The sequence below is a fragment of the Lissotriton helveticus genome, chromosome 8 (genome assembly GCF_964261635.1).
Source record: "Lissotriton helveticus chromosome 8, aLisHel1.1, whole genome shotgun sequence".
Lineage (NCBI taxonomy): Eukaryota > Metazoa > Chordata > Amphibia > Caudata > Salamandridae > Lissotriton > Lissotriton helveticus.
Window position 1 is genome coordinate 50,375,313 of NC_136069.1, and position 14,820 is coordinate 50,390,132.

General features: G+C 45.9%; 7 non-coding genes across 7 annotated transcripts; all 7 read left to right on the top strand.

The window, feature by feature from the left end:
- The first annotated feature begins 7,367 nt into the window (after positions 1 to 7,367).
- On the top strand, positions 7,368 to 7,440 carry TRNAF-GAA (transfer RNA phenylalanine (anticodon GAA)). The gene has a single exon. It is a non-coding gene; the product is annotated as a tRNA-Phe (tRNA).
- Positions 7,441 to 7,950: 510 nt separating this feature from the next.
- On the top strand, positions 7,951 to 8,023 carry TRNAF-GAA (transfer RNA phenylalanine (anticodon GAA)). The gene has a single exon. It is a non-coding gene; the product is annotated as a tRNA-Phe (tRNA).
- Positions 8,024 to 9,115: 1,092 nt separating this feature from the next.
- TRNAL-GAG (transfer RNA leucine (anticodon GAG)) lies at positions 9,116 to 9,188 on the top strand. The gene has a single exon. It is a non-coding gene; the product is annotated as a tRNA-Leu (tRNA).
- Positions 9,189 to 10,281: 1,093 nt separating this feature from the next.
- TRNAF-GAA (transfer RNA phenylalanine (anticodon GAA)) lies at positions 10,282 to 10,354 on the top strand. Its single transcript has one exon. It is a non-coding gene; the product is annotated as a tRNA-Phe (tRNA).
- A 1,093-nt stretch (positions 10,355 to 11,447) lies between these two features.
- On the top strand, positions 11,448 to 11,520 carry TRNAF-GAA (transfer RNA phenylalanine (anticodon GAA)). Its single transcript has one exon. It is a non-coding gene; the product is annotated as a tRNA-Phe (tRNA).
- A 1,664-nt stretch (positions 11,521 to 13,184) lies between these two features.
- TRNAF-GAA (transfer RNA phenylalanine (anticodon GAA)) lies at positions 13,185 to 13,257 on the top strand. The gene has a single exon. It is a non-coding gene; the product is annotated as a tRNA-Phe (tRNA).
- A 510-nt stretch (positions 13,258 to 13,767) lies between these two features.
- TRNAF-GAA (transfer RNA phenylalanine (anticodon GAA)) lies at positions 13,768 to 13,840 on the top strand. Its single transcript has one exon. It is a non-coding gene; the product is annotated as a tRNA-Phe (tRNA).
- The last annotated feature ends 980 nt before the right edge of the window (positions 13,841 to 14,820 follow it).

Sequence of the window (14,820 nt, forward strand, 5' to 3'; positions counted from 1 at the left end):
CTGGGTAATATAGTGCTAGTCCATTCAGAGTTAAAAAAACGCTACCTAACCCGGATCCCAAAAATGCTATTTACCCATTGCAAAAGTTAACTGCTGAATGATACAGGACTCCTTAAAACATATCTCTAACATATAAGGGTAAATATCCAGGTCATGCATCTAGTTTGTTGAATGGTTCAAATCAAAGTATGAAGACCACAGCTAGCAGCAGGCCGAAATAGCTCAGTTGGGAGAGCTTTAGACTGAAGATCTAAAGGTCCCTGTTTCAATCCCGGTTTTCGGCACAGTTGAGAGGTTCTGTAGTAGGGGATCTCTGTGTATAGTCATAATCTAGTGAATAGTCCCGCCCATGTGCGTGGACCCCGGAGCAATCAAAAATAATCTCTTACAGTGTCAAAAAATGCAGAAAATGCATAGACACTTAAGAGAGAATTTAAAGACAGATAATGCAGCCAAAAGGCTACACTGTCCAGTACTTCAACTAGAAATTCCCACCATAAAATCCACAAAACAGCAAAGCCTGTACAGATTTCCCTTGCTTAACAGCAAAATCCCTCAGGAATGATAGAGAGAAGAACCTGGACAGACAAGCCCCATAGGCTGCCATTATGTGGCTTAATTAGGATACTGTGCCTTTAAGAGAACCTTCCAGAACCTTCTCTCAGTATCCCAGAATGCATAGCAGGTCCAACTTAGCCTCAGTTCTTTTTTCCGGCTCCTGCAAGCAGGACCCTGGAGCATTGAGCTCTCCCTTTCAAGGGTTTTTGTTGGTGTTTTACACTGATTTCGATTTTTGGTACTTTTAAAGTACTCTGGTGACTTTCTTTCTGTGTTTCTGCACTCTTTTTTGTCCAATAATGCCTGCATTATTCGACAAGTGCCCTGAGTGCTCAAGAAAGAAGGCCAAGACAGACTCCCATGAGGTCTGTATTCTCTGCCTTCCCTCTTCCCACATCCCTGAGGAGTGTAGGATCTGCAGAAGCTTCTCTGGAAGGACCCTGAAGGAGAGGAAGAAGATCAGGCTTCAGGGGCTTGAGGAGAGGAAGCTGAAGGCACGAGGTGGGTCAGGAGGGGCTCCTTCTACCCATGCTGAGGCCTCTGGGGGGCTCCCCAGGGGCAGGAAGACCAGCCCGCGCCCAAGGTCTCCGTCTGGGTCAGTTGCGCTGACCACGACGTCGAGGGGACGGTCAACGGCCAGTTCCAGGTCTCCCCAGGGCTCTGGGTCGAGAAAACGTCGCCCGTCGACGTCGAGGAACGTGTTCCGGCCGCCGTCGAAGCCGGTGTCGATATCCTCGTCGTCGCTGTCGGCGTCGAGTGATCGACATCGGAGGGCCCGGCGTCGGCGCTCGCCGTCGAGGCGACACCGCCGTTCGCCGTCGAGGACATCGTCGTCGAGGGGATCCTCGTCGTCAAGGTCGCCGTCGAGACAAAAGGCATCTCCGGCGCCGAAGAGGTCGACGTCGAAGCATTCCAAAAGGCCGACGTCGAGACGGTCGAGAAGATCGACGTCGAGAAGGTCGGAGAGGTCGACGTCAAGGAGATCCAAAGGGTCGCCGTCGAAGCGATCCAGGAAGTCGACGTCGAGACCGGCGAAGAGGTCGAGGTCGCCGTCGAGGCACCATCGCCCGTCGTCGAGGTTTCGTGGCTCGTCGATCTGGTCGGGGTCGACGTCGAGACGAAGACACGGTTCGACGTCGAGGAGTGTGATTCGGTCGACGCCGAAGGACCGTTCGACGTCGAGGGGACATCGGTCGTCGTCTGGACACCGGTCTTCAGCGTCTGTAGGTCCTAAGGACAGGCCCAGGACTGTGGGGGGCTCCCCACTCTCTGGTAGAGGTGATGGCTCGCCGGGACCGGCGCATTCCGGGGTGGATACTCCGATGAAGCCGTCTACGCCTCCTCCGCGGCCTGCTGTGCCGAAGGGTCCTCCTCCGAAGGCCCCTACCCCGCCTCCGAAGCCGGCTCCGCGGGACCCGCGTCCGGTTGCCCCTCCACCCCCGATCCCACCGAGGGAGGTGTCGATGCCTAAGTTCCCGACGCCTCCGAAGAAGACTCCTAGGAAGCCTGGAGCTCCTGACCCTGGGAGGCCGAAGGAGCGTCCGAGGCCCAAGAGGTCGAGGTCTCGCTCGGGGAGACGGGACAGATCGAGGAGTGGCCGCGGATCTTCATCACGATCCAGGCATCATCACAAGAGACGTCGGTCCAGGTCACGTTCTCCTTCTGGGACCCGTTCCTACTCGCCCACGCTGTCCGATTCGCCGGAGACTAGGGTGTCTCCGATAGACGATATTAGCACATTTCAGGAGGTTCTCCTGCGTGGTGCGGCGAAGTTGGGCATTGAGGTTGAAGCGCCTACGGCTTCTACCTCGGTAATCTTTGAGACTTTACACAAGAGGCACTTGTCTCGCCCCCTGTTACCTCTGGTGCCGGGGCTCCTTGAGCCCGCCGAACAGCTATTCCTGACGCCGGCGACGGTGAGATCTGTCCCTTCCAGGATACTGAAAAAGTACAGGGCTCCGGACTCAGACCCAGCCTTCTTGAGGAAAGACCCGGTACCGGATTCAGTCATCGTGACTGCTGCTCGGAAGCTTCATTCCACCTCCCCTGCGTCCACGGTGCCTCCGGACAAGGAGAGCCGGTGGATCGATTCTGCTGGTCGCAAGGCGTGTGGGACATCCGCCTCGTCCATGAAGGCAGCCAGTGACTCGGCTTTGCTGGGACGTTACGACCGGTCCCTTTGGGACTCGATGGAGCAGTTCGCAGACCTCGTCCCTCGAGACCGCAAGGAGGACTTTGTGGAGATCGTCAAGGAGGGGATGTTGGTCTCTAATCAGGCCATCGGCGCTGCAGCAGACATATCGTTGCTGTCCGCGCACGGATATTGCCACGGGATTCACCAGAGACGCCATGCTTGGCTCAGGTTGACATCGTTGAAACCGGAGGCACAGCAACGCGTGGCGAATCTCCCGTTTTCCGGAGATACCCTCTTCGGGAAGCACGCGGATGATGAGATGGCCAGGATGAAGGCCGAAGCGGAGACCCTGACGGCAGTGGGCCTGGAAAAGCCCAAGGAAAAGAAACCCTTCCGACAGTACCAGCGTCGGTTTGGGGCGCAGGGTCGTGGAAGGGGGCAGTCTGCTGGTCAACATCAACAGCGGCAGCAGCAGCAGCAGTACAGGCAGCCCTTCCAGAAGCGACAGGGTGGTAGAGGTCGTCAACAGTCCTCTACCGCGACCAAGGGCCCGGCCGGGTCCCGTCCCTGAGCTGTTACTTCCCCCTCGTCCGTTACCCGCTCCGGTGGGGGGAAGCGTTCAATTTTTTCTGGCAGAGTGGAGAAAAATTACTCAGGACAAGTGGGTGCTGAATATTGTTTGCAATGGATACAGTCTACGTTTCACCAGCCCTCCTCCATCGATTCCTCCCGTCAGCTCGCAGTATCAACTGCGCGAGCTTCAGACGGAGGCGGACGTTCTGCTAAGGAAAAGGGCGATCGAAGACGTACCTCTGTCTCAAAGAGGAAGAGGTCTGTACTCTCGGTTCTTTCTTGTCCGCAAGAAGGACAAAAACGAGTTCAGGCCCATTCTGGATTTGCGGCAGGCAAACAAGTGGATTCGCAGAGAAAAGTTTCGCATGCTGTCGTTGCATCAGATCTACCCTCAGCTGCAACGGGGAGACTGGATGTGTGCCATAGATCTACAGGACGCATACTTCCACGTGCCCATTGCATGCAAACACAGAAAATTTCTGCGCTTTCAAGTCGGCACCAATCACTATCAGTACACGGTGCTACCCTTCGGACTGAAGTCTGCACCCAGGACATTCTCAAAATGTATGGCAGTGGTAGCGGCACACCTGAGGAAGAACAAGGTGTTTGTCTACCCGTACCTGGACGATTGGTTGATCAAAGCCTCCTCCTTCTCGGAAGCTCGAGCACACTTCCAGAAGACGTGCGTTCTCTTGAACAGGCTGGGGTTGCACATCAACATGTCCAAGTCGGTCCCGATTCCGGTGCAGTGCATCCAGTACTTGGGGGCCTCCATCAATACGCTGTCAGCAAGCGTGTCTCCTTCGGAAGAGCGACGTTTATCACTCGTTCGGAAGGCTCAGGCTCTCATGAAAACTCCGTCTACGACGGTGAGGACCGTGTCTTCTCTACTGGGATCGATGGCCTCTTGCATTTTTCTCACTCCTCACGCACGGCTACAGATGCGTCCTCTGCAGGAGTGCTTGGAGGATCAGTGGGACCAGAGGAGAGGTTCTTGGGACGACAGGATACGACTGTCTCTACATGCTCTTCAGTCTCTGAAGTGGTGGTGCTCGAAGGAGAATCTCCTCAGAGGCGTTCCCTTCCACAAGGACATTCCCACACAGACCATCGTGACGGATGCGTCTCTCCTAGGTTGGGGGGCGCATTCCGGAGATCTGCAAATTCAAGGGACGTGGTCCCCGACGGAGTCCACGTACCACATCAATTTCCTGGAACTGAGAGCTGTTCACTTGGCACTGAAGGCCTTTCATCCGTCCTTTCAGACCAACTCTCTGCTTGTTCAGACGGACAACACGACTACGATGTATTACCTCAACAAGCAGGGGGGCTCGAGATCGCGCACTCTGTCGCAGGAGGCGCAGGCGATCTGGCACTGGCTTCTGGCTCGAGGACTGTCGATAACGGCCACCCATCTGCCAGGTGTGCAGAATGTTCAGGCAGACGAGCTGAGCAGAATCGTGCAGGAAAACCACGAATGGGTCATAAACGACGAAGTACTAGGAGAAGTCTTCGCAAGGTGGGGAACTCCAGACGTAGATCTGTTTGCCACCGCCGAAAACAGCAAATGCCGAGGCTTCGCCTCCAGGTACTACCAGCCAGGGACGCTGGGGAACGCGTTATGGATCGACTGGTCGAACAGCTTTCTGTACGCTTTTCCACCAATTCCCCTGATTCCGGCGGTTCTCATCAAGCTGTCTCAATCCAGGGCGAGAATGATTCTGATTGCCCCGGAATGGCCCAGACAGTGGTGGTTCACGGACCTGCTTCACCGATCTCTCCTTCCTCACATGAAGCTGCCGTGCAGGCCGGACCTTCTCACGAAGTTCGGGGGGCGGATGGTGCACCCCAACCTCTCGTCTTTGAGTTTGGCGGCATGGCTCCTGAAATAGTGCAATATGGCCATCTGAATCTCCCAGAGGATTGTATGGGCATACTGAAGGAGGCTAAGCGACCTTCCACTAGGACTTCCTATGCTTACAAGTGGAAGAGGTTTTGCATCTGGTGCAAGTCTAAGAACTATGACCCTACGTCATGCAAGGAAGATGTCATCCTTCCATATCTGCTTCATCTGGCGCAGTCGGGCCTTAATGTCCATTCCATTAAGGTTCATCTGGCTGCTTTGACTGCCTACAGGAAAGGCCCTTCACAGACTTCCTTTTTCCAGATCCCTGTGATCAAAGATTTTTTGGAAGGCTTGAAGAAAGTGTTCCCTCCTGTCAGGCTTCCTTCGCCTTCATGGGACTTGAATGTGGTGCTGTCCAGATTGATGAAGGAGCCTTTTGAACCCATTCATAAGGCTTCGTTGCAGCACCTGTCCTGGAAGGCGGCGTTCCTCGTGGCCATTACATCGGCCCGCAGGGTGAGTGAGATTCAGGCATTGTGTTGCCAAGAACCTTATACTGTATTTCATAATGCTAAAGTTGTTATGCGTACTCACCCTAAGTTTCTTCCCAAGGTTGTTTCTGATTTTCATATCAATCAGACTATCACTTTGCCTACGTTCTTTCAGAATCCTTCATCTCCGGCGGAAAGGTCTTTACATTCCCTGGATGTGCGGAGGGTGCTGAAGTTTTATCTTGATAAGACTAAAGATATTCGTAGGTCAGACCAATTGTTCGTCAATTATGGCTCAGTCAGGACAGGTCTTGCTACCTCTAAACAGTCCATCTCGAGGTGGATTGTGTCCTGCATACAGTTGTGTTACTACAAAGCTAATAAGACCTTAGGAGGTAAGCCTAAGGCTCATTCCACCAGGGGCAAAGCTGCTACGACAGCTATGCTCCGTAATGTTCCCATTGCAGAGATCTGCAAGGCGGCCACTTGGAAGTCGGTCCATACCTTTGCTAAGCATTACTGCCTGGACACTGATGCCAGGGCAGACGCTCAGGTTGGGCAGGCTTCGCTGCGGAATCTGTTCGCACAGTAGTGGCGTTATTTTATTCTCCACCGCCGCTTGGTGTGGGGATGGGCTTGCCATTCTATTCACTAGATTATGACTATACACAGAGATCCCCTACTACAGAAGGAGTAGTTTCTGTCCTGTAACTCCAGTTCTGTAGTAGGGGTATCTCTGTTATAGTCATAAGCGCCCTCCCGCCTCCCCGGTGGAGTGTTGTTCATGATCATAATGCTACAGGTCTGGCGTTTCCTACGCCCTCGAAAAGAACTGAGGCTAAGTTGGACCTGCTATGCATTCTGGGATACTGAGAGAAGGTTCTGGAAGGTTCTCTTAAAGGCACAGTATCCTAATTAAGCCACATAATGGCAGCCTATGGGGCTTGTCTGTCCAGGTTCTTCTCTCTATCATTCCTGAGGGATTTTGCTGTTAAGCAAGGGAAATCTGTACAGGCTTTGCTGTTTTGTGGATTTTATGGTGGGAATTTCTAGTTGAAGTACTGGACAGTGTAGCCTTTTGGCTGCATTATCTGTCTTTAAATTCTCTCTTAAGTGTCTATGCATTTTCTGCATTTTTTGACACTGTAAGAGATTATTTTTGATTGCTCCGGGGTCCACGCACATGGGCGGGACTATTCACTAGATTATGACTATAACAGAGATACCCCTACTACAGAACTGGAGTTACAGGACAGAAACTACTCCTTCCTTGCTTTCAACAAATTAGGTCTTGAAATCTGCTGCAGTACTTTTTTCTCTATTCATCAAATTTTATCGAACTGATATACAACACAAGCAATTTAACATAGACTTTGCTTTCTGTCCTCCTTCTAAACTTGCTTCCACATTTCTTGCCTTCAGATTAGACTATGAATGTTTCCCATTTCATGCTTTTTTGTAAAGTAAACTCTTGTCTGCATTACCTTCAACTTCCCCTTGAACACAGATGTCAGTAGTCAGATGACATTGCTTACCTACTCAGGCCACATACGTCTGGGTAATATAGTGCTAGTCCATTCAGAGTTAAAAAAACGCTACCTAACCCGGATCCCAAAAACGCTATTTACCCATTGCACAAGTTAACTGCTGACTGATACAGTACTCCTTAAAACATATCTCTAACATATAAGGGTAAATATCCAGGTCATGCATCTAGTTTGTTGAATGGTTCAATTCAAAGTATGAAGACCTCAGCTAGCAGCAGGCCGAAATAGCTCAGTTGGGAGAGCGTTAGACTGAAGATCTAAAGGTCCCTGGTTCAATCCCGGGTTTCGGCACAGTTGAGAGGTTCCTTGCTTCTAACAAAATAGATCTTGGAATCAGCTGTAGTACTTTTTTCTCTATTCATCAAATTTCTTTCGACTGAAATAAAACACAAGCAATTTAACATAGACTTTGCTTTCTGTCTTCCTTCTAAACTTGCTTCCACATTTCTTGCCTTCAGGTTAGACTATGAATGTTTCCCATTTCATGCTTTTTTGTAATGTAAACTCTTGTCTGCATTACCTTCAACTTCCCCTTGAACACAGATGTCAGTAGTCAGATGACTTTGCTTACCTACTCAGGCCACATACGTCTGGGTAATATAGTACTAGTCCATTCAGAGTTAAAAAAACGCTACCTAACCCGGATCCCAAAAATGCTGTTTACTCATTGCACAAGTTAACTGCTGAATGATACAGGACTCCTTAAAACATATCTCTAACATATAAGGGTAAATATCCAGGTCATGCATCTGGTTTGTTGAATGGTTCAAATCAAAGTATGAAGACCACAGCTAGCAGCAGGCCGAAATAGCTCAGTTGGGAGAGCGTTAGACTGAAGATCTAAAGGTCCCTGGTTCAATCCCGGGTTTCGGCACAGTTGAGAGGTTCCTTGCTTCTAACAAAAAAGGTCTTGGAATCAGCTGTAGTACTTTTTTATCTATTCATCAAATTTTTTCCAACTGATATACAACACAAGCAATTTAACATAGACTTTGCTTTCTGTCCTCCTTCTAAACTTGCTTCCACATTTCTTGCCTTCAGGTTAGACTATGAATGTTTCCCATTTCATGCTTTTTTGTAATGTAAACTCTTGTCTGCATTACCTTCAACTTCCCCTTGAACACAGATGTCAGTAGTCAGATGACGTTGCTTACCTACTCAGGCCACATACGTCTGGGTAATATAGTGCTAGTCCATTCAGAGTTAAAAAAACGCTACCTAACCCGGATCCCAAAAATGCTATTTACCCATTGCACAAGTTAACTGCTGAATGATACAGGACTCCTTAAAACATATCTCTAACATATAAGGGTAAATATCCAGGTCATGCATCTAGTTTGTTGAATGGTTCAAATCAAAGTATGAAGACCACAGCTAGCAGCAGGCCGAAATATCTCAGTTGGGAGAGCGTTAGACTGAAGATCTAAAGGTCCCTGTTTCAATCCCGGTTTTCGGCACAGTTGAGCGGTTCCTTGCTTTCAACAAAATAGGTCTTGAAATCTGCTGCAGTACTTTTTTCTCTATTCATCAAATTTCTTCGAACTGATATACAACACAAGCAATTTAACATAGACTTTGCTTTCTGTCCTCCTTCTAAACTTGCTTCCACATTTCTTGCCTTCAGGTTAGACTATGAATGTTTCCCATTTCATGCTTTTTTGTAAAGTAAACTCTTGTCTGCATTACCTTCAACTTCCCCTTGAACACAGATGTCAGTAGTCAGATGACATTGCTTACCTACTCAGGCCACATACGTCTGGGTAATATAGTGCTAGTCCATTCAGAGTTAAAAAAACGCTACCTAACCCGGATCCCAAAACTCTATTTACCCATTGCACAAGTTAACTGCTGAATGATACAGGAATCCTTAAAACATATCTCTAACATATAAGGGTAAACATCCAGGTCATGCATCTAGTTTGTTGAATGGTTCAAATCAAAGTATGAAGACCACAGCTAGCAGCAGGCCGGAATAGCTCAGTTGGGAGAGCGTTAGACTGAGGATCTAAAGGTCCCTGGTTCAATCCCGGGTTTCGGCACAGTTGAGAGGTTCCTTGCTTCTAACAAAATAGGTCTTGGAATCAGCTGTAGTACTTTTTTCACCATTCATCAAATTTTTTCTAACTGATATACAACACAAGCAATTTAACATAGACTTTGCTTTGTGTCCTCCTTCTAACCTTGCTTCCACATTTCTTGCCTTCAGGTTAGACTATGAATGTTTCCCATTTCATGCTTTTTTGTAATGTAAACTCTTGTCTGCATTACCTTCAACTTCCCCTTGAACACAGATGTCAGTAGTCAGATGACGTTGCTTACCTACTCAGGCCACATACGTCTGGGTAATATAGTGCTAGTCCATTCAGAGTTAAAAAACTGCTACCTAACCCGGATCCCAAAAACGCTATTTACCCATTGCACAAGTTAACTGCTGAATGATACAGGACTCCTTAAAACATATCTCTAACATATAAGGGTAAATATCCAGGTCATGCATCTAGTTTGTTGAATGGTTCAAATCAAAGTATGAAGACCACAGATAGCAGCATGCCGAAATAGCTCAGTTGGGAGAGCGTAAGACTGAAGATCGAAAGGTCCCTGGTTCAATCCCCGGTTTCGGCACAGTTGAGAGGTTCCTTGCTTCTGACAAAAGAGGTCTTGGAATCTGCTGCAGTACTTTTTTCTCTATTCATCAAATTTTTTCCAACTGATATACAACACAAGTAATTTAACATAGACTTTGCTTTCTGTCTTCATTCTAAACTTGCTTCCACATTTCTTGCCTTCAGGTTAGACTATGAATGTTTCCCATTTCATGCTTTTTTGTAAAGTAACCTCTTGTCTGCCTTACCTTCAACTTCCCCTTGAACACAGATGTCAGTAGTCAGATGACATTGCTTACCTACTCAGGCCAAATACGTCTGGGTAATATAGTGCTAGTCCATTCAGAGTTAAAAAAACGCTACCTAACCCGGATCCCAAAAACGCTATTTACCCATTGCACAAGTTAACTGCTGAATGATACAGGACTCCTTAAAACATATCTCTAACATATAAGGGTAAATATCCAGGTCATGCATCTTGTTTGTTGAATGGTTCAAATCAAAGTATGAAGACCACAGCTAGCAGCAGGCCGAAATAGCTCAGTTGGGAGAGCGTTAGACTGAAGATCTAAAGGTCCCTGGTTCAATCCCCGGTTTCGGCACAGTTGAGAGGTTACTTGCTTCTAACAAAATAGGTCTTGGAATCAGCTGTTGTACTTTTTTCTCTATTCATCAAATTCTTTCCAACTGATATACAACACAAGCAATTTAACATAGACTTTGCTTTGTGTCCTGCTTCTAAACTTGCTTCCACATTTCTTGCCTTCAGGTTAGACTATGAATGTTTCCCATTTCATGCTTTTTTGTAATGTAAACTCTTGTCTGCATTACCTTCAACTTCCCCTTGAACACAGATGTCAGTAGTCAGATGACGTTGCTTACCTACTCAGGCCACATACGTCTGGGTAATATAGTGCTAGTCCATTCAGAGTTAAAAAAACGCTACCTAACCCGGATCCCAAAAATGCTATTTACCCATTGCAAAAGTTAACTGCTGAATGATACAGGACTCCTTAAAACATATCTCTAACATATAAGGGTAAATATTCAGGTCATGCATCTAGTTTGTTGAATGGTTCAAATCAAAGTATGAAGACCACAGCTAGCAGCCGGCCGAAATAGCTCAGTTGGGAGAGCTTTAGACTGAAGATCTAAAGGTCCCTGTTTCAATCCCGGTTTTCGGCACAGTTGAGAGGTTCCTTGCTTTCAACAAATTAGGTCTTGAAATCTGCTGCAGTACTTTTTTCTCTATTCATCAAATTTTATCCAACTGATATACAACACAAGCAATTTAACATAGACTTTGCTTTCTGTCCTCCTTCTAAACTTGCTTCCACATTTCTTGCCTTCAGGTTAGACTATGAATGTTTCCCATTTCATGCTTTTTTGTAAAGTAAACTCTTGTCTGCATTACCTTCAACTTCCCCTTGAACACAGATGTCAGTAGTCAGATGACAATGCTTACCTACTCAGGCCACATACGTCTGGGTAATATAGTGCTAGTCCATTCAGAGTTAAAAAAACGTTACCTAACCCGGATCCCAAAAACGCTATTTACCCATTGCACAAGTTAACTGCTGAATGATACAGGACTCCTTAAAACATATCTCTAACATATAAGGGTAAATATCCAGGTCATGCATCTAGTTTGTTGAATGGTTCAAATCAAAATATGAAGACCACAGCTAGCAGCAGGCCGAAATAGCTCAGTTGGGAGAGCGTTAGACTGAAGATCTAAAGGTCCCTGGTTCAATCCCGGGTTTCGGCACAGTTGAGAGGTTCCTTGCTTCTAACAAAATCGGTCTTGGAATCAGCTGTAGTACTTTTTTCTCTATTCATCAAATTTTTTCCAACTGATATACAACACAAGCAATTTAACATAGACTTTGCTTTGTGTCCTCCTTCTAAACTTGCTTCCACATTTCTTGCCTTCAGGTTAGACTATGAATGTTTCCCATTTCATGCTTTTTTGTAATGTAAACTCTTGTCTGCATTACCTTCAACTTCCCCTTGAACACAGATGTCAGTAGTCAGATGACGTTGCTTACCTACTCAGGCCACATACGTCTGGGTAATATAGTGCTAGTCCATTCAGAGTTAAAAAAACGCTACCTAACCCGGATCCCAAAAATGCTATTTACCCATTGCACAAGTTAACTGCTGAATGATACAGGACTCCTTAAAACATATCTCTAACATATAAGGGTAAATATCCAGGTCATGCATCTAGTTTGTTGAATGGTTCAAATCAAATTATGAAGACCACAGCTAGCAGCAGGCCGAAATATCTCAGTTGGGAGAGCGTTAGACTGAAGATCTAAAGGTCCCTGTTTCAATCCCGGTTTTCGGCACAGTTGAGAGGTTCCTTGCTTTCAACAAAATAGGTCTTGAAATCTGCTGCAGTACTTTTTTCTCTATTCATCAAATTTTTTCGAACTGATATACAACACAACCAATTTAACATAGACTTTGCTTTCTGTCCTCCTTCTAAACTTGCTTCCACATTTCTTGCCTTCAGGTTAGACTATGAATGTTTCCCATTTCATGCTTTTTTGTAAAGTAAACTCTTGTCTGCATTACCTTCAACTTCCCCTTGAACACAGATGTCAGTAGTCAGATGACATTGCTTACCTACTCAGGCCACATACGTCTGGGTAATATTGTGCTAGTCCATTCAGAGTTAAAAAAACGTTACCTAACCCGGATCCCAAAAACGCTATTTACCCATTGCACAAGTTAACTGCTGAATGATACAGGACTCCTTAAAACATATCTCTAACATATAAGGGTAAATATCCAGGTCATGCATCTAGTTTGTTGAATGGTTCAAATCAAAGTATGAATACCTCAGCTAGCAGCAGGCCGAAATAGCTCAGTTGGGAGAGCGTTAGACTGAAGATCTAAAGGTCCCGGGTTTCTGCACAGTTGAGAAGTTCCATGCTTCTAACAAAATAGGTCTTGGAATCCGCTGTAGTACTTTTTTCTCTATTCATAACATTTTTTTCCAACTGATATACAACACAAGCAATTTAACATAGACTTTACTTTCTGTCCTCCTTTAAACTTGCTTCCACATTTCTTGCCTTCAGGTTAGACTAAGAATGTTTCCCATTTCATGCTTTTTTGTAAAGTAAACTCTTGTCTGCATTACCTTCAACTTCCCCTTGAACACAGATGTCAGTAGTCAGATGACATTGCTTACCTACTCAGGCCACATACGTCTGGGTAATATAGTGCTAGTCCATTCAGAGTTAAAAAAACGCTACCTAACCCGGATCCCAAAAACGCTATTTACCCATTGCACAAGTTAACTGCTGACTGATACAGGACTCCTTAAAACATATCTCTAACATACAAGGGTAAATATCCAGGTCATGCATCTAGTTTGTTGAATGGTTCAAATCAAAGTATGAAGACCTCAGCTAGCAGCAGGCCGAAATAGCTCAGTTGGGAGAGCGTTAGACTGAAGATCTAAAGGTCCCTGGTTCAATCCCGGGTTTCGGCACAGTTGAGAGGTTCCTTGCTTCTAACAAAATAGGTCTTGGAATCAGCTGTAGTACTTTTTTCTCTATTCATCAAATTTCTTTCAACTGAAATAAAACACAAGCAATTTAACATAGACTTTGCTTTGTGTCCTCCTTCTAAACTTGCTTCCACATTTCTTGCCTTCAGGTTAGACTATGAATGTTTCCCATTTCATGCTTTTTTGTAATGTAAACTCTTGTCTGCATTACCTTCAACTTCCCCTTGAACACAGATGTCAGTAGTCAGATGACGTTGCTTACCTACTCAGGCCACATACGTCTGGGTAATATAGTACTAGTCCATTCAGAGTTAAAAAAACGCTACCTAACCCGGATCCCAAAAATGCTATTTACTCATTGCACAAGTTAACTGCTGAATGATACAGGACTCCTTAAAACATATCTCTAACATATAAGGGTAAATATCCAGGTCATGCATCTAGTTTGTTGAATGGTTCAAATCAAAGTATGAAGACCACAGCTAGCAGCAGGCCGAAATAGCTCAGTTGGGAGAGCGTTAGACTGAAGATCTAAAGGTCCCTGGTTCAAACCCGGGTTTCGGCACAGTTGAGAGGTTCCTTGCTTCTAACAAAATAGGTCTTGGAATCAGCTGTAGTACTTTTTTATCTATTCATCAAATTTTTTCCAACTGATATACAACACAAGCAATTTAACATAGACTTTGCTTTCTGTCCTCCTTCTAAACTTGCTTCCACATTTCTTGCCTTCAGGTTAGACTATGAATGTTTCCCATTTCATGCTTTTTTGTAATGTAAACTCTTGTCTGCATTACCTTCAACTTCCCCTTGAACACAGATGTCAGTAGTCAGATGACGTTGCTTACCTACTCAGGCCACATACGTCTGGGTAATATAGTGCTCGTCCATTCAGAGTTAAAAAAACGCTACCTAACCCGGATCCCAAAAATGCTATTTACCCATTGCACAAGTTAACTGCTGAATGATACAGGACTCCTTAAAACATATCTCTAACATATAAGGGTAAATATCCAGGTCATGCATCTAGTTTGTTGAATGGTTCAAATCAAAGTATGAAGACCACAGCTAGAAGCAGGCCGAAATATCTCAGTTGGGAGAGCGTTAGACTGAAGATCTAAAGGTCCCTGTTTCAATCCCGGTTTTCGGCACAGTTGAGAGGTTCCTTGCTTTCAACAAAATAGGTCTTGAAATCTGCTTCAGTACTTTTTTCTCTATTCATCAAATTTTTTCGAACTGATATACAACACAAGCAATTTAACATAGACTTTGCTTTCTGTCCTCCTTCTAAACTTGCTTCCACATTTCTTGCCTTCAGGTTAGACTATGAATGTTTCCCATTTCATGCTTTTTTGTAAAGTAAACTCTTGTCTGCATTACCTTCAACTTCCCCTTGAACACAGATGTCAGTAGTCAGATGACATTGCTTACCTACTCAGGCCACATACGTCTGGGTAATATAGTGCTAGTCCATTCAGAGTTAAAAAAACGTTACCTAACCCGGATCCCAAAAACGCTATTTACCCATTGCACAAGTTAACTGCTGAA